At 33.6% G+C, this 19,795-nt stretch overlaps 1 long non-coding RNA gene across 1 annotated transcript; it reads left to right on the top strand.

The window, feature by feature from the left end:
- Positions 1–7,032: 7,032 nt before the first annotated feature.
- Positions 7,033–9,342, top strand: LOC115720815 (uncharacterized). Its single transcript, XR_004012316.2, has 2 exons — positions 7,033–7,877; positions 7,985–9,342. It is a non-coding gene; the product is annotated as an uncharacterized LOC115720815 (long non-coding RNA).
- Positions 9,343–19,795: the final 10,453 nt, after the last annotated feature.

Genomic DNA, 19,795 nt, shown 5'->3' with positions numbered 1-19,795 from the left:
ATAGAACAAATTGAAGATTTATACAATACTGGAATTTGAACTCTTAGAAGCCATTAGCGAAGGGGCGAAACTCGTTAGATCTCCTAGTTGAACACTACCTTAAAAAAAATTAAATGATGTGGAGGTTTTTGTATGTGTTTCTGTTTCGATATGTTCTTTTAAAACACCATAAATTGTAAAACAAGCCTAACAGTTGCTTAATGTTTCCTTAGCTTTAACGTGGCACCCACTTCTTAGATTGGCTTTTTTATCTTGTATATTTATGTATCTTTGAGATTTAACGGAAAAGGCTCTATTGCCTTGAGATTTAAACCACGTTTGATTTTCTTATTATTTACAGGGCAGGCATGCTTTGGTCTATGATATAAATACAGCAAATGAGACTTGGGAGTGGGTTGACCTTAAGGAGGTAACAATTGTGTTTTAAAATCTTGGTTCCTGAAGAATGTTTCAAGATACAAGTATGATGGGTTTTTTATATTATAGACGATTTGTTCCAAAATATAATAGAACTAACCAATTTAGGTTAATGATCTGGCTTCTGATACGTCCATATTAAAGATGATTGGGGGTGTGCGGTTCTGTAAATGCTATGAAATAATTTTGTAGTTAGTCTGTGAATATTGCAATGAAAGTGTTGGTTTGACTTGGCAATTTTGTGGTTACAACTTACAAGAATTCTTGACAAAGTTGTTGAATAGTACACCAATATAAAACTTGTTTTACTCTGTTGAATAATATGAAAGATAATTCATTTTTTCACCATGTTTAAAAATAAATACAAATTTGATGAGCATATTACTTTTTTTTTTCAATTGAGAGTCTCAGAGTATCAAATCCCGGGTTTTTTTTTTTTTTTTTTTTTTTTAAATGTGTTGTGATTCTCGAATATTTAGCACTAAATATCAGTTCAAATATTAATAGAATTTGTTTTATTATTATTTTATTATATATAAATAATATTTTATTATTTTATTAAATAAAAATTAAAAGTGACCTAAATATCAGTTCAAATATTAATGAGATTTGTTTTATTATTATTTTATTATATATAAATAATATTTTATTATTTTATTAAATAAAAATTAAAAGTCACCCATAAATTTCTCAAAAACCAAGAATTTCAGTTATATAGGCACACTTTATATAGAATATATATATATATATATTTATAGAAAGTAAGGTATATATGGTAAGATATATAAGTTTTATTTAAGATTAATTGACAAATGAAAAAGTATATATATATATTTTTTATATTATCCAATTTTTAACACTACACAATATAAATATATATATATATACTAGTTGATTGTTACGTGTCAAGCCACGTAGTGTTAGTTTTATTTAATATTTTAGTTTTTTATTTTAATTAATAATTAAAATAGTATAATTATTTGAATGATTTGTTTTATAAAAATAAAATATGTGTCAGTATATTTAGTAAGTAAAACATAGTTGTGTTATAATAATGTATGTTATTAATAGTAAAATGTACATTAATCTTCTAATTGAAAAAAGTTCTATTATTTCATTTCATATCTAATAAAAGCTACACAACTATATATTTATAGACTTTCACATTCTTTGCAAATTACTAATTACAGCCCATTTCATCTTTTTTTTTTAATTATTTTTTTAAGCCCAAGCCCAAAAATTTCTAAGCCAACACAATCAATCTTCTTTTATATTATCTTTTCTAGATATTTTATCTAGATTTTTATTTTTTAAAAAATAAATAAAAAAATTATTAATATTCTCCCAGATAGGTTTGTTAGAGAGATATGTGGCTAAGATGATTTTTTTAATTTAAAAAGAGATTATTAATATTTAAAAGATTGTTTATTTAAAAGATTGTTTAATTTTTTGGGTTTAATTATTGGGTTTAAAAAGAGATTATTAATATTTAAAAGATTGTTTATTTAAAAGATTGTTTAATTTTTTGGGTTTAATTATTGGGTTTATTTTTTAACGGGAGATCAAACCTAATCGTTAAATTTAACAGAATATTCTTTTATTTTTAAGTATATTCTGTTAAACCAAGAATGTTAAACCAAGAAATGCCGTTAGATAGGCACTTTTAATATATAAAGATATATATAGAGAGAGAGAGCTTGATTAAGTTCCGCTAAAAAAGAAAATCATGAGCCTGATGAGATCGATCACAAGATTATTTATAGACACACTCACATATAGTATCTCTTCTTTATTCTTCAAAATTCATTACAAAAATTTCATTTTAGCCAACGAGTTTGCACCATCGTGTCGAAACAGCGATCTGTGATTCTTCTCTCAATGAAAGCACCAAAATGTTGACTTCGCTTTTAGCCAACGACAATGAGTCTTTTTGATAAGCGATAAACGATATGTCATAATATGAATACGTAGTAAAGCAATAATAATAATAAGAAGACACATAAATTTTATAGAGGTTCAGCTCCGAGCAGTTCGGTAATAGCCTAATCCTCGTTAGTTGTATTAACTTAAGAATAAGGAAGAAAATTCCTTTTCTTATAGCTCTTACAATAGTATCTCTAAATATATAATTATTAGATAGCCTTAGCTTATAGCGTTTCGGCGTATGATCTCTATTTTACAGTTTTTGATCGATCTCCCTAGCCCAGTGAACATTTCTCACTATTTATAGGGCAGGAAACTTGAGGAGGAAGAAGTTCCCTCTCTCGTTACAAAGCGCATAAGCAGAAAGATCGTGTGATCAATGCTGAATGCTAGGATTGTGGGATTGAGGCTGAATACAGTGATATAGTGATAGTGGGATCGTGTGTGTGCCACATCCACGCAAGTTGATCCCTGAGTTATAGGGATTGAGCTGGTGACTCACGAAGTGCTTGGTTGAATTCGCTAAGTGTTGCTCATTCTGCACGGCTCGTTGAGTATTTCATTATGGACATGCCAGCGAGGCATCCTGCTCGACATGTTGATCTGACCAGGTGCTCTAAGTAGATGCCACGTGTCACCATTCTTGTGATGCCACGTCAGAATGCCAATTTTAGGATAACAATATCCAAACTTACCTCCCCAGAAATTCGATTTGCATATTGATGATTAGTTACTAGTCGTTGCCTAAATCCTTCTATGGTAATACAACTTCAGAATGATGCAATGGTTGGGTACTTAGTGTAAACCATTACTAGATTCATGGATGACCTAATCGAAATCTTAAGAAAAGCTAGAAATGTTAACCATGGTTTGCATGTTTGTTAGCTATTCTAAGTGATTAGGGGTGGAACATCCCATAGTCAATAGATAAGAAAGTGTTTGTTTAAACAAATACTAATTTTCTAAGAAAATGACTAAGTCTGAAAATAAAGTAGCAAATAAAGGAGATAATTTTTTTCTTGATTCCAAAAGTGTTCTATCATCTTATTTGACATATGACGATCACACTGCCTCTGTTGTCTTGACACAACCGAAGAGGTCAATACCATTTAGTTTCTTAAGACATAATTCACGGTACCTTGTCGTAGTGGGAGAGTTTCAAGGAACTTCACTTATTATGACTTGGAAGACACTAGTGATTAAAATCCACTGTGAGTTTAAACAAGTAATAGATTGTCAAGATAAGAAATTAAGAAGAAAAGTCAAGACAACTATGGTTTGATCCATTCACATGGAGTAACCTAAAGTTTTCTATTACAAGGACAAGAAAGTAAATTTTCATTTGTAAGTCTATTCAATGGACTTAACAAAATTTCCTGTTCATAGTATTATAGGTTTGAGTTTATCTAAACCTATGGCTTGTGGTATACCTGATAATTACTTACTCTAATGCAAGTAACTTACTTTAGTAAGATGATGAAGTATTTTCTTTTTAATGGCAATCTATAGAATCTTCTTGACTTCTAGACAAAGATTTTATTTATCTAAGGAAAAGTCTCAACTATTCCAGAAAAGATAAAGCCATCAAAGAATTTCTTAAATCAACAGTAAGAGGTCTCAGATATGCTTTAGTATGCCTTAGACCAGACACCTGTTGTTGAGTGGGAGTAATGAGTAGGCATCAGATTAATCCAAGAGAGGAACATTGGAAGACAATCAAGTAAATCTTAAGATTAAGAAGAGGAACTATATGTTAGTCGATAAGGGTGTGTTTAAAACTCTTACACTACACCACATCAGATTTTGAGACTTGCCTTTGTGCTAGAAAGTCTGCTGATAAGATGGTGATTACTCTGGGGGTAGTGATTTTGGAGAAGTGTAAAAACCTATCTGAAGTCTCTTAGTCTACTAGAGAGAGACTGAATGTTAAAGATGCAGGAAAGGTACTTATCAGTCTAAGGAAAGTTCTATACATTTGTGGCACCGTTCCAACTTGTCTTAACTACTACTGTTACTTCCTGAATAACCAAAAAGTAGTTGCCAAAAGTATAGAATCCAGTATCCCAAGAGAGTAGACATATAGAGAGGAATTTCACATTATCAAGGATTTTGTGATTAAGGAAGAGTAATGGTGGAGAAAAGGTTGTGGTTAATTCAACCTGTCAGATCCTATCACGAGGAGTATACTACTACTACACTTGATTTGTATATCAAGGTGTTGAGATTATTTGAAATGCACATTTTGTTTTATATTAGTGCAAGTGGGAGTTTGTTGGGTTTTGTGCCTTAAATAAAACCCATTTTAATATAATCAGATTTACTTATTAATAAAGATCAGAAATAACATTTTATGTTGCATGGTTCACATGATTTATTTCATGATTATATATAATGTATGAATTATATTTAAGTCCAGAACATGTGAATTTGTTAATGATTATAGTGTTGTCAGCAGAGTGGAATATAATCTTAATTATATGTTCGAAAGTTTATTCCCTGATTTTTCAGTTCACTGGATTTAGACTGGCATGATATAACCAGCGATAGGTATTCTTACACCTTGGATAAGTGTTATTTCTTTTTCAGGGCATTGGCAAAGTTTACCAGTATCGGATGTATGGAGTATACATCGGAAGGGACCGATATTGAACTTTGATTAGATTTGTTAAAATTTACCGTAATATCTATTCAATTCAATATCACTTGTTGATCCTAGATCAAATGATCTTAATCCTGATATGGTTAGGTTCGATCTCAAGAGTATTACATATGTTCTTTGATTTGTTAGTTACGCCTACTTTTGAACAGTCAGGGTGATACATACATTTTGGAAACATGATAGTATAAATTAGTGGGAGTGCTAGCATAAATATGGAGTCTATAACTTCTATAGGAATTTAGAAGTGAAACGATGATATCCTTCGAGCTTGGCTAAACAGAGATAAATGGTTGAGCTCTCATTTCACTTCGCTAAAATATCATTTATATGGAGCTAAGTGTTTTAAGGATAAAATACATTCAAGGTGTAACGGTAATTTAGTTCCTATTCAATGTAGATCATCTATTAGAGGGTCATTGATCAAATTAGGATTATAACAATGGATAACTAATAGCGTATCTATATCGTGGAACATATAGAGCGTTCTATATGACTGAGAGTGCAATTCCAAGTTCTAAGTGTGGATTCAATAAGGAATTAATAAGTTAGGGAATTTACTTGGTAAATTCGGTTCGACTTATTAGAAGCTCGGTTATATAGGCCCATGGTCCCCATACTAGTTGAGACTATACTGCTTGTAAGACTCAGTTAATTGATTTTAAATTAATCAATTATAATTCTAAAGTTAGAATATGTCTACTTTATGAATTTTCACTAAGCAAGGGCAAAATTGTAAAGAAAAGAGATTCTAGGTTTATTTATTAATTAAGAGACTTTATATGTCTAATTAATAAATATATTAAATGACAATATGATTTAATAATTAATTTTTATTTATTAAATAATTGGAATTGACATTTAAATGGTTAAATTGGAAAATTGACATTTTTGAGAAAATGGGATTGAGAAATGACAAAATGGCAAAATTGCGAAGTGAGGCCCATTATCCTAATCATGGCTGGCCACTATGCAAGCATTTTACCATTTATATTTTTACTATTTTAATGCCATACAATTCTAACCTAAACCTAGATGGCTTTCTATAAATAGAAAGTGATGGCTTCAGGAAACTAAGACTTGCATCTTATTTCTTTCAGAGAAAAACCTAAGCCTCCAAGCCGCCACCCTCTTCTTCTCTTTTCTTCTCTTCAATTTTGAAATACCCTAGTGATAGAGTAGTGCCCACACACATCAAGTGGTATCTCAATTATAGTGTGGAAGATTGTGTAAAATGCAATCAACAAGAATGAGAATCAGCATCAAATAAGGAGAGAAAGAGATCCAGGTTCATATCTTGATTATGTTCTGCTACAGAAAAGAATCAAGGGCTAGAGATCTGAACGAATGGAGTCATTATATTTCGCTGCACCCAATGTAAGGTTTCCTAAACTTTATATGTGTTTATTTTATTGTTTTAGAATTCATATTAGGATGTTAATGAAACATACATGGTAGTAAATCTAGATCCTGGTAAAATATTACCAACAGATTCAACCTCCATTGAGCATCAATAGAAGGTTTGCTATCAGGTTTTAGGTGGATCTTGTGCATCGGAATAGAGGGACTGATTCCTTTAATATCAACAAGAGTCCACCCAATAGCAGGCTTGTGGGCTCTTAGCACTCTCAACAATTTTTCTAACTCCGCACAAAACAAATGAGCAGAAACAATAACTGACAGTGTATCATTTTCACCCAAATATAGACACACCTCAAATGTTCTTTGTTGGTACCAAGGCGCCATGCCTTGATGGTTTTCATGCTAGTGTTTACCAGTCTAATTGGGAGACAGTAAAGAATTTTGTGGTGGTGTTGTGTGTGAATGTTCTTAATAATGGTGTTGAGATGGGAAATTTAAAAAAGACAAATGTGGTTCTCATTCCTAAAGTTACTCATCCATCCAAGATTTTTGAGTATCGTTTGATTAGTCTTTGCAATGTCAAAGTGATTACTAAGGCCTTGGCTTTCTAGTTCAAAGCAACCATTCATTTAGTTATTTCTAAGACTCGAAGTGCCTTTGTGCCTGGACGATTAGTTTTTTGATAATACCATCATGAAATTTGAGACTCTCTATTCTATGAAGAAGCATAATAATGGTGATAAATTGTGGATGAGTGTTAAGTTGGATATGAGTAAGACTTATGATAGGGTAGAGTGGTCTTTCTTGGACTCTATGATGAAGGCTATGGGGTTCTATGCAGTTTGGCGCGAATTTATTCTTAGAAGTATTAAAAGTCCTCAGTTTTCTTTCATCATTAATGGTACTTCTGGGGGCCATGTTGTTTCAACTCACAATTTAAGACAAGGTTGCCCACTTTCTTCCTATTTATTTCTTATTTGTGTCGAGGGCTTGTCAAAACTTGTAGTTTGGGCTGGGAAGAGGGTGTTCTTGTTAGGTTGTCAAGCAATAGAGGGCCTCGTATTAGTCACTTATTTTTCGCGAATGATAGTGTAATTTTTTGTAAGGCTTCTATTGTTGAATGTCAAGCCTTGTTGTATGTTCTATGCACTTATGAGAAGGCTTCTAGTCAATTTGTTAACCTTGGAAAATCTCTAATTGGTATCCACATATTAAAATCATGACAATCATGCCCTTAAGTCATAAACTTTATTCCAAAATAGACCACATAAATTTGACTTATTTATTTGATGACCCAACACACATTTTATATATACAGTTGTGACCCCAATTATTTCTAACATTTTAGTCCTAGTGTTCCTGTTGCTGTGAAGCAAGACATTAAGGATGTTATGGGGTTGTATGTGTGTTCAGCGATGTCAAAGTACCTTGGATTTCCTTTTACTATTGGCAGAAAGAAGAAGGCGATGTTTGAGGATATTAAAGATCGGGTTTGAAAAAAACTTTTAAGTGTGGAAAGGTAATCTTCTCTCAACTAGGGGTAAAAAAGTTTTTATCAAGGTTGCTGCGCTTTCTATCCCTATGTATGCTATGAGTATTTTTGTGTTACCTAAATTCATGTGTCAGGATATGGAAGCGATGGTGGCCTGTTCAATGGTGGCTCTTTTTGGTGGGGTTCAACAGATGATAAACATAAGATGCATTGGAAGAAGTAGGAAGATCTTTGTGTGCCTAAACATGAAGGGATTGGGTTTTAGTAATCTTGAAATATTTAATCAAGCCTTGGTTGCAAAACAAGGGTGATGTCTTTTGACTCACCCAACTTGTCTCATGGCTAGAGTGCTCAAAGCTAACTATTTTAAAAATGGTGATTCTCTTCATGTGGAAAAGAAGGGTGGTATTTCCTTTGTGTGGTGTAGTACTCTTTGGAGCAGGAGGTGTTGGAGTTGGCATTAGATGGAGAGTTGGTGATGAGTCTCAAACTCATCCAACATATGACCCTTGGCTCCCCCATTTGTCTACGTTTCATCCTTTCACAAACCTAGAAGTTCTTGGCCCTTTATGGCGGGTAAAGAATTTCACCACTGATGGGCATTTGAATATTGATTATCTCAAACAAATCTTTTGAGAAGTGGATATTGTAATCAAAATTTCGACATTCTTCTCAATTTTCGTGATATTGCTGACCAAATTATGTGGCATTTCACTTTGTATGGTGAGTATAGTGTTAAGTCGGGGTACCATGCTATAATAGAAGCCTCTCATGATATTTCTATTTCTAGCTCAGTTAAGGCCAAATGGTGGAGGAAAATGTGGCAGCTTCATAACCCATCCAAAATAAAAAATTTCTTATGAAGGTTGTCCACAATATTCTTCTAGTGTCTCATGTGCTTCATCATAGGAGAATCAAGGTTTCTTCTAGATGTTTCCGGTGTGGAGAGGACACGAAATATATTACTCGTGCTCATTTTGGCTGCCCTTATTCAGTTCTGTGTTGGGAAAATACGATTTGGACTTCTAAAGTTATTTAGTGGTGTGCTCTAAGTGCGAGGATTTGCTTCCCATCATCTTCGAAAAATTTCCCATTAGTGAAAATTGAGGCTTTTGCTACTGTTATGCGGATCACTTAGTTTGAACTGAATAAATATAGGTATAGAGAGACTAATTGGTCTTTGAATTCAGTCAGTTCTTATGTGGGTCGTTTTCTCTTTGATTAGCAGACAAGCTCCAATGGTGGTGAACAAGGGCAACAAATTATCCAGTCTTATTATTGGTGATATCTAAATTCTTTTAGTTCTTAAGTTAATTCTTGTTGCTTTATTTCTCGTGAGGGGAATAAAGTAGCCCATCATTTGGCAAAGATAAGTAATTTTTCTCTTTTGTTGACAATTGTATTACTCATTTTATTAGAATGTTTGCTGTTTAACGAAAAATTTCTAATTTCAAAAAAAAAAATAATTAAAAAATTAATCATAATATTTGTAGACGAATATTGCTTTTATGAGCTGTAAAATGCGGGACCAACTCTAGTGCTCCATTCAAAGGTAATAATTGAATTATATATATGCATGGGATGGGACCCTTGTGATCAAAATTATTTCATTTTGGGTCCTATAACAACAATAATAATAACAATAATATATACATATTTGTTAGATATTTTGTGAACTTCAATTCAACCAAGTCCACAAATTAATAAAATTGGTCGGTTCATTGGTTTTCGACTATGTAGTGCACTCAGTTCTTGCAAAGTCATACTATATGATGCGAAGTGGACTATAGTTAATTAGTCCTCTCATATTTTTGACAAATATGTAATTTATTATTCACAATAATAATTCATATTGTTGACCACCCTATATAGACTAAATAATAATAATAATGTTTAGTTTAGAAAATGGTTCATCTATATTCAATATTGATAATACATATATATAATATTATTAATAACAATTATGCAAAAGCAATTAATATTGGGGTATGGTTACAAAATGAAAATAGAATAGGAATGATAGTAATATAGTAATGAGAATATAGGTCTTTATTATATGATATTATTGATCTTTGTAATAAGTTTAATTTGTTAGTTTTATCCATTATAATAGATCTTGTAATGGTGTTGTTTATATTTTGGTCAAACTTACTTTGTTGGCACGTAGTAATATTATTTGGTGTTCAAAAAATTACAATTGTATTCAGAATTAGTTGATAGTTGATGCTATCTTTGAATAAATCCTCACCCCCACCTTAGTATAGTGCCTGTTGCTTTTGGTATTTGGTGGTTGAGACATTTTTCTTAAAAAAAAAAAGTAATAAGAATATAGAAATAGAATGAAATTTCTATTCTTTTATTTGATAAAAATTATGAAATAACGTGATAAAATTACTATAGTATAATAAAGTATAAAATGGAATAGAATTTTTATTTATTTTAACCTAATTGCCATAAGATTTATTATGAATACAATAAAATAAATAAAAATATATTTGTTTAAAGTACTACTGCTATGGAAAACCATGTCTAAATTGCAATATATATTTATCGAGAAAGGCTAATCAAAACAATATGCCTATAAAGTGTTCTTATTATTGAAGTTTGATTTAAATTATTTATTTATTCATTTATTCATTTATTTATATTTATGAAGTTATAATTTCTTTTTGAATAATTATTAAGGCTAATTAGTATTTTTTCTCCCGAACTTTGACATGTACTAAATTGTGCTCCTTGAACTTTTTTGGCTGTTAAAAATTCCCCCCGAACTATTGAGATTGTTAAATTTAAGGATTTTTGTCTGATTTTAGTAAAAAAATTCTAACATGGATGAAAGTTCAAGGGGCATGATTTAGTACATATCAAAGTTTGAGGGGCATGATTTGGTATATATCAAAGTCTGGGGAGCATAGTTTAGTACATAAACAATCACTGAAACAGTAAAATTGAATGAAATTAGACAAAAGTCCTTAAATTTAACAATCTCAATAGTTCGGGGGGAATTTCTAACGGCCAAAAAAGTTCAGGGGGCACGATTTAGTACATGTCAAAGTTCGGGGGGAAAAATTACTAATTAGCCAATTATTAATTGTGTGAAAAGAAAAGTCTTGGTGGTCAAGTTTTAAATAATCTTCTAGAGGAAGCTTCGGAATGTCTTGGTGCCTAAGTTTTGTAACTTTATAATTATATGTGTTTTGTGTGTGAGAGAGGTGTGTGTGTGAGGAAGAAGAGTGAGTTGTGAAAAAAAAAAAGTGAGTGTGAGTTTGTAGTGTTGTGAGAGTGAAAAAGAAGCAAATAGTTTATTAGGATTTAAGTGAAGAGATTGAGATAGTGAGTGTGTAATTCGAAGTGATAAGTGAAATATATCTATCTTTGTGGGTTTGGTAATTTTACCAAATCGAGTAAATAATTTTGCTTTGTTTTTTTATTATTTTGTTGCACTTAAAGTTTATTATTTTTCTCCACAAGTGGTATCAAGAGCCAAAGTTCAAATCAACATAGAAAATGTCAAAGATGGTGCCTTCTACAAAATTTGAGATCGAGCATTTTGATGGGAAGGACAATTTCAATTTATGGCAGAGCACGGTGAAAGGTGTGTTGGTACAACAAGGACTCCTAAAGGCACTACAGGAAAAGAAGACTGAGAGTATTGACTGATGAAGATTGGGAGGAGTTGCAAAGTGGTAAGCACTATTCATTCAAGTTTGGCTCCTAAATTAAAGTATAGTGTATTGAATGAAACATGTCCATCTAAATTATGAAAAAAGTTAAAAAAGCATTACATGTCAAAATCTCTAACAAATAGATTATATTTGAAGAAGCAATTAAATGAGTTAAAAATGGTTGAAGGAAAAGATGTTAGGGATCATATAAATAGATTTAATAAGTGTATAACGCATTTGTTAAGTGTAGAAGTCAAAATTGATGATAATGATCAAGCTATTATTTTGTTGGTATCTGTACCAAAATCATATGAGATATTAGTGATTACAGTTTAGTTAGAAAGACTACTTTAACTATAGATGAGGTGTCAATTGCTCTTTTGGAGATAGACAGTATCAAGCAATACCAAGTAGTATGTCTCATACTGATCAAGCTCTTGTGACAATGTCAGAATTAAGTCGTGATTGGAGTACATCGAGAGGAAGATATGATGACAGAAGAGACATGCTCATTCACGCTCTTGGAGGGAAGTGGAGTTCTACTATTGTCACGAAAAAATACATGTTAGGTAGAATTGTGAAGAGTTGACCAAGCATCAAAGACATATCAGATTCCACTAATGTTGTTGGTGAAGGCTTTGAAAGTGACTCAGATGTTCTCTGTGTCATAGTTGATGAAAATTTTCCTAACTCTTGAATTTTGAAATTTGGTTGTTCGTTCCACATGTGCACATATAAGGAGTGCTTTGACACTTATAAAGAATATGATGGTTGTACTATTTTTATGGGTACTAATTCTAGCTATAAAGTTGTTGGCATAGGAACTGTTAATGTGAAGATGTTTGATGGTGTGTGAGAACACTGACTAATGTGAGATATGTTCCAACATGAAGGAGGAATTAATCTCTTTGGGAGCTTTGGATAATTGAGGTTGTGTCTATTCCACAAAACATGGTGAGATAACTATATTAAGAAAGGTGGGTTGATAGTTGTGAATGGTAGGAAAGAGCAGAATTTGAATAAATTAGCCGGAAGACTATTTTAGGTGGAGATGTGAAGGTAGAGTCAAGTCATAAAAGACATTCAGTTAGAGTGAAGGAATGTGACAAGGTGAAAAAAACTCTAATTTTAGCTAGAAGTTGTTTGAAGAAAGAAGGCATCAATCAACGATTGAAGAATGTGAAGTCAAGTGTTCAAGTGAAGTTCAATAAAAGTATGAACTCGATGCATATATATTTTTATTGATGGTTTGAGTTGTGAATTTAGAGAATATGAGCCAAGGTGGAGATTGTTGGAGTTTGACTCAAATTATTTATTTTTTTATTTATTTATCTATATTTGTAAAGCTGTAATTTATTTTTAGGTAATTATTAATTGTGTGAAAAGAAAAGTCTTGTGGTGACCCAGTTTTAAAAAGTCTTCTAGAGGAAACTTTGGAATGTCTTGGTCTAAGTTGTTTAAATAATTTAGTTTGTTTTGGGAATACATAATTATTGTTTTTTTAAAATAACTTTCATTTATGTATGCAATTTTCCTTTTGAGAACAATATAAAATTTATTTTCATTTATATATGTCACGATATTTATTCAAATTTCATTTATTTTTTAAATTTTGATGTCAATTAACATTTTTTTTTAATATTTATATTGGTAGGATGGAAAGATAAAAGTTATAGGTTTTGTTTTCTGATTTTAACGTTTTATTGTCTAATTTTCCTGAGTTATCTTTACATTTTTAGCATACACACAATCTTCTACTTGTTGTGTAACACATCTACCTTTGTTACTTTAATCTTTTATCGATTTACCCTTAAAAGATAGTTAAATATTGAAACCAAACCACTCTATAAGAATAAATTATTTGCTTTGAGATCATGTGGTTTGAATTTTATTATTATTCTTATATATATTTTTCTTTCAAGTAGTTATATTTTTTAATATTAGCTTTTTCTATCTAAATAATTAACCAATTGCCTTAATTACAATAACTACATAGTTAGATTATAGTTTTTCATTAAATAATTTTAGACCAACACAATAATTAATTTGCCGTGTGTTCCAAGCCAAGTACTATCCCAACTCTGATTTTCTTTCTGCAAAGCTTGGCAACAACCCAAGTTTTGTTTGGCGTAGCATTTGGAGCGCACAAAGCTTGGTTAAATTGGGTTGTCAACGAACCATTGGAAATGGAATGTCAACAAGTATCTTGAAGCACCCTTGGCTCCCTGATCCCGTCAATCCTTTTGTGACATCCAATGCTCTCGGCCTCACTAACCACATGGTCGACTCTCTTATGGATATTCATGAGTCCTCTTGGGATATTCCCCTGGTTCAAGATATGTTTAATTCTCGAGATGCTCACTTGATCCTTGGAATCCCGTTGAGTGCTACACCAATCGAAGACTGTTGGTCCTGGAGGGGTGAAAGATCTGGTTCCTTCTCTGTCCGTAGTGCCTATGATTTGTTGCAAATTAGTAAATATGGACAGCAGAATCAACCAAACTCTGGATTTTGGCACAGGTTCTGGCATCTTAAAATACCACCAAAAGTGAAGAACTTCATGTGGCGCGCTATCACCAATACCCTCCCCACATGTCTTGAACTGGCTTCAAGGAATGTTGATCTATCCTCCTTGTGCCCTGTCTGCCATAATGCGGGTGAGACTGCTTCTCATGTGCTATTGAATTGCTCCTTTGCTTTCAGTTGCTGGGAACGTTGTGGGTTCACTATCCAATCCGATACTTCATCAACTATTGGTTATTGGCTTGAATCTACATTCGCATTGTATGGTGATGATATAGCTTGCCGTGCCATCATGATCTGCTGGGCACTTTGGAAGTCTCGAAACAAGCTTGTTTGGGAGAAGAAGACTTCCGCTCCAACTCAAGTCATTCATTCAGCATGGACTACACTTGACCACTGGCGTACTGCTCAAGATAAAACTAGTTTATTATCATTGTCACTCTTGCAACATGATAATAATATTGAGCGATGGACTAAACCCGATTCTGACACAGTCAAGTTAAATGTTGATGGAGCGTTATTTGAGAGAGAAAGTGCTTATGGTTTCGGAATTGTTGCTCGAGATTCGACGGGCCACATTGTTGATCTCCGAGCCACATATCAGGGAGGAAACTACCCAGCTGAGGTGGTTGAAGCTCTTGGCATCAAAGAAGCTCTAAGTTGGTTGAAGGACAAAGGATGGAATAAAGTTGACATGGAAACTGATAGTATGGTAACGGTGCAAGCAATCTTTAGTAATCAAATTATGTCCTCTACTTTTGGTTTGATTATTAGAGATTGTAAGAGTTTATTGTCAGCTTTAAATAATGTTGTTGGATTAAAAATCCTATGTGGGCACATATGTATAATGTATATGCTATTATAAAGTGTGATACAAAATTAAGTGACCAATTATGTTATGGGTATCAAAAGGGTATAAAATTGTCATGGAAATAATGTGTAGATACCATAAGTTAATTTATAATTTGTTGAGGGGCCAAATTATAAATACCCAAGAGTTATTCTAAAATGACTCTATAAATAGGTAGTGGTCCCCAAGAAACACTAGGGGTTTCTGTATTCTCTCCTTCCCCATCAGAGAAAATACTCTAGAAAATAGTGTATTCTTGGAAGATCAAAACCTTCTCTGCAATCTCCAACAATGGCTTCAGGTTAGTGCTTCCGCTGATCTTTTATCATCATTTTCTTCTTTAATTCAGCAAAGGCTTTATAGATTTATGATTTAGGGTTTTCTATATTAAAGCACTTTATGAATATGTTTGGATCTGTGATTTATATATTTCTTAAGTGTTCTATTAACACGATTTATGCCTCTCTCATATCCTGCTGTGTATTGGTCAGTATGACCGTTATTTCTGTTAGTGGTTTAGGTGCTTTAATCTGTTCCGTTAGGATATTTCTGTTAGTTATTTTTTTCTGTTTTATTTCTTTTTCTGGTTGTTATCCTCTGTCGAGGCCTGGGTATATATATACCCCATACCTTGTAATTCATTTTATTCATTCAATTCAATAAACTCAGACCTTGGTTTCTCTCACAAAGGTTCTTTCGTGATATGGTATCAGAGCGGGGAAGAGAAGCTTCCCCTCGATCCTGACCTCGTTCCGTTCATCTCCTTCGCTGTGTCTTCTTCTCCAGCGAAGGATCTCTTCTCATGAGAGATCTGTCCACAAACTTTCTCTCTTCATTAATCTTTCTTTCTTGATCAGCGTTCCTTTTTTTCCTGATCTGTTTTATTTTCGTTTCCACCATGGAAACCAACAATCAAGCTGAAACTCAAGGGACTGGCGATGATAGTGTTACTGCTACTGTCGAAGAAGGAGTGGAACCAAATATGCAGAACAATCGTATGCAGCAGAGGAACCCTCTTGAAGATCCCTCAAATCCCTATTATCTTCATCATGGAGATAACCCAGGTAACATACTTGTATCACAGCCCTTAACTGGGCAAGACAACTATATGTCATGGAGTAGAGCTATGCAATTAGCTATATCTGTTAAGAACAAAATTGGATTCTTGGATGGTACTATTCCTAAACCCCATTCTTCTAATTCTGTTATGTACAATGCTTGGTATAGAAATAACAATATTGTTATTTCATGGATCTTGAACTCAGTTTCAAAAGAAATTTCCTCAAGTCTTTTGTATGATGAGTCTGCTGCAGCCATCTGGACTGATTTAAAGGTTAGATTCCATCAAAAGAATGGACCACACATATACAACTTGAGGAAAACTTTGATGAACCTGAAACAAGAAAACCAAAGTGTTAGCATGTACTTTACTAGGCTCAAAACCGTTTGGGAACAATTGTCTAACTATAGGCCCAACTGTGTTTGCAATGGGTGTACATGCGGTGGTGTTAAAAAGCTCCAAGAACACCACCACATGGAGTACATAATGTCCTTTTTAATGGGACTTTCAGATTCTTTTTCTCAGGTCCGAAGCAATGTTCTTATTATGGATCCATTGCCAGAAGTTAATAGAGTTTTCCATTTGGTAACTCAAGAAGAAAACCAGAAAAGTAACAACAATGCTACAGCCGATCTAAATTCGAATATGGCATTTGCCTTTCAAGGAGACAAAAGCAGTAATAAACCGAATTCTCAAGGCAATAAGGCTCACCCTCCCAAAAGAAATCGTCCATTTTGCACTCATTGCAACATTCTTGGACATACTATCGAGAAATGTTACAAGATCCATGGTTACCCTCCTGGTTTTCACAAAAATGACAAAGGAAAGGATGCTTCTGCCAATCAAGTTCAGACCAACAATGACACTACTGCTGGGAATGAAGGGCAAGCTATACTGCCACAGTTGACAGCAGCGCAATATCAGCAGCTGCTGAACCTTTTGGCTGTTCAGACTTCGAATACCACCAACAATGAAACTGGTAACAATATAGGTAACCCAGGTATCATTCTTTCAAGTATATCCAATACACATTTAAAAGATTCTTGGATAATCGATTCTGGGGCTACCCGACACATATGCTATGATAAAAGATTATTTCAATGCATATGTTATGTTAATCCTACCAGACTTTATTTGCCCAACAATGAAAATATCACAGTTAATCAAAGTGGCACCATTGTCATATCAAATAATTTAATCCTCAATGATGTTCTTTATGTTCCAAAATTCAAGTACAATATCATTTCTGTTAGCTGCCTTGTGAATGACAGCAATATATATGTTCAATTCTTTTCTAATCATTTTTTGATACAGGACAATGCCAACAAGAAGAAGATTGGCAAAGGTGAATCCAAGAATGGTCTATACATTTTGGATTCCAAACCTCCTGCTTCTCCTATTCTTGCTGTCAAAGCTGAAGTTTGGCATTCAAGACTTGGGCATCCTTCAAATAAATGTCTCAAACTTTTAGATAGCAAAATAAATTGTAACACTTCTAATCTTCATAAAGATACTCCTTGTTACATATGTCCTATGGCTAAACAAAGAAAACTTCCCTTTAAAAATAATATCACTTTTGCTGATAATGCTTTTGATTTAATTCATTGTGATATATGGGGACCCTATCATGTGCAATCACATTCGGGTTTTAGATTTTTTCTCACCATTGTTGATGATCGATCTAGATTCACTTGGATTTATCTCTTAAAACAAAAATCTGATGTTCATGAGATCATACCTCAATTTTTAGCTTATGTTGAGACTCAATTCAAGGGTAAAGTAAAGAAATTTCGTTCTGACAATGCTCCCGAACTTGTGTTCAAAAATCTTTTCTTAAAATATGGAATTATGCATGATTTTACATGTGTTGAAACCCCTGAGCAAAATGCTATTGCTGAAAGGAAACACCAACATTTATTGAATGTTGCCCGTGCACTTTGCTTCCAAGCACACACACCACTTAAATTCTGGTCTGAATGTGTCATGACATCTGCATACCTCATTAATCGCACTCCCTCTCCCAATCTTGGTAATAAATCTCCATATGAAATTCTATTTGAAAAACAACCTGATTATGCTCATTTTAGAACCTTTGGATGTCTTGCTTTTGCTTCTACTCTTACTGCAAATAGGACTAAATTTGCTCCTAGAGCAAAAGCTTGTGTTTTTCTAGGCTATCCTCAAGGAGTAAAAGGATATAAGTTGTACGATCTCAACACTAGACAAATTTTTTTATCAAGAAATGTTGTCTTTCATGAGAACATTTTTCCTTTCTTGAAGCTAAATGAAGATCGTGGTAACATTGATCCTTTCACTACTGTTGTTTTACCATCTGTTGATCTTACCAGTTCCTCTATTGATGATTATCCATCTGACACTATAGATCTTCCTAGAGATGATATTTTTTTGCAGGACAATAATCTCGGTGCACCAGACTCAACAAATGAGTCAAATGACACTTCAAACACACCAGCAACTGCTGCCAACACACCAGCCATTGAAACTTCAACAACACCAGCAACAACAACAAATACACCAACTGCTGTTACTGATACACCCGCAGTTGTGCCTCGCAGAACTAGCCGAACCACAAAGCCACCTGCTTATCTCAAGGATTTTGAATGCTACTCTATTTCACAAGACAAACACACCACTCCTCATCCTATTACTAAATATATGTCATACCATAAATTGACAGAATCTTACAAAGCTTTTATCCTTGCAGTGACATCACTTAAGGAGCCCCAAACTTACCAACAAGCTATTCAGTTCCAACATTGGTTGGATGCCATGGATTCGGAGTTAACTGCTTTACGAAATAACAAAACATGGATTGTTGTGCCTCTTCCCCCAAACAAACGAGCTATAGGATGTCGATGGGTTTATAAAATAAAACTCAATAGTGATGGTTCTATTGAGAGATTCAAGGCTCGTTTGGTTGCTCAAGGCTACACACAACAAGAAGGCCTTGATTTTTTTGATACTTTCTCTCCCGTGGCCAAAATGGTCACATTCAAATTACTACTCGCAATTTCTACGATCAAACATTGGCATATGCTTCAAATAGACATTAATAATGCCTTTCTAAATGGAGACCTCAATGAAGAGGTATACATGACTTTACCACCTGGTCTTAACTTACCTGCCTCTGTTCCTACAGGTACCAAATTGGTTTGCAAGCTTCAAAAATCCATCTACGGATTACGCCAATCTTCAAGACAATGGTACAAGAAATTGACTGCCGCCCTTATTCACGAAGGATTTCAGCAATCTCAAGCTGATTACACCCTCTTTACCAAAGGCAAAAATGACACCTTCATCGCTCTTCTAGTGTACGTCGATGATATTGTCATTACCGGACCCAACCTTGCTGTTCTTCAACAACTACAAGATTCTCTCCATGACAAGTTCAAGCTCAAAGCTCTTGGCACACTACGATACTTCCTCGGCTTTGAAATCGCTCGAACTAAAGAGAGCTTATTCCTTTCTCAAAGGAAATACACTTTGCAATTACTTGAGGACACTGGGTACATAGGCAGTAAACCTGCCAAAGCTCCAATGGATCCACGGCAAAAACTTGATGATCAACAAGGTGTACTATTGGATACTCCTTCCAACTACAGACAACTCATCGGGAAGCTCCTTTATCTCACTCTATCACGGCCGGATATCACCTACGCTGTGAATGTCCTCAGCCAATTCATGGCTTCTCCTCGGACTCCCCATATGCAAGCTTTACAACACCTCCTCAGATATTTAAAAGGGAGTCCTGGTCAAGGCATCATGTATTCCGCCAACTCTTCCCTTCATCTTAGAGGATTTTCCGACTCCGATTGGGCTTCTTGTC

This window comes from Cannabis sativa, chromosome 2 (genome assembly GCF_029168945.1).
Source record: "Cannabis sativa cultivar Pink pepper isolate KNU-18-1 chromosome 2, ASM2916894v1, whole genome shotgun sequence".
Lineage (NCBI taxonomy): Eukaryota > Viridiplantae > Streptophyta > Magnoliopsida > Rosales > Cannabaceae > Cannabis > Cannabis sativa.
Note: the sequence above shows the minus strand (reverse complement) of the source record. Positions and strands in the feature narration are given on the sequence as shown.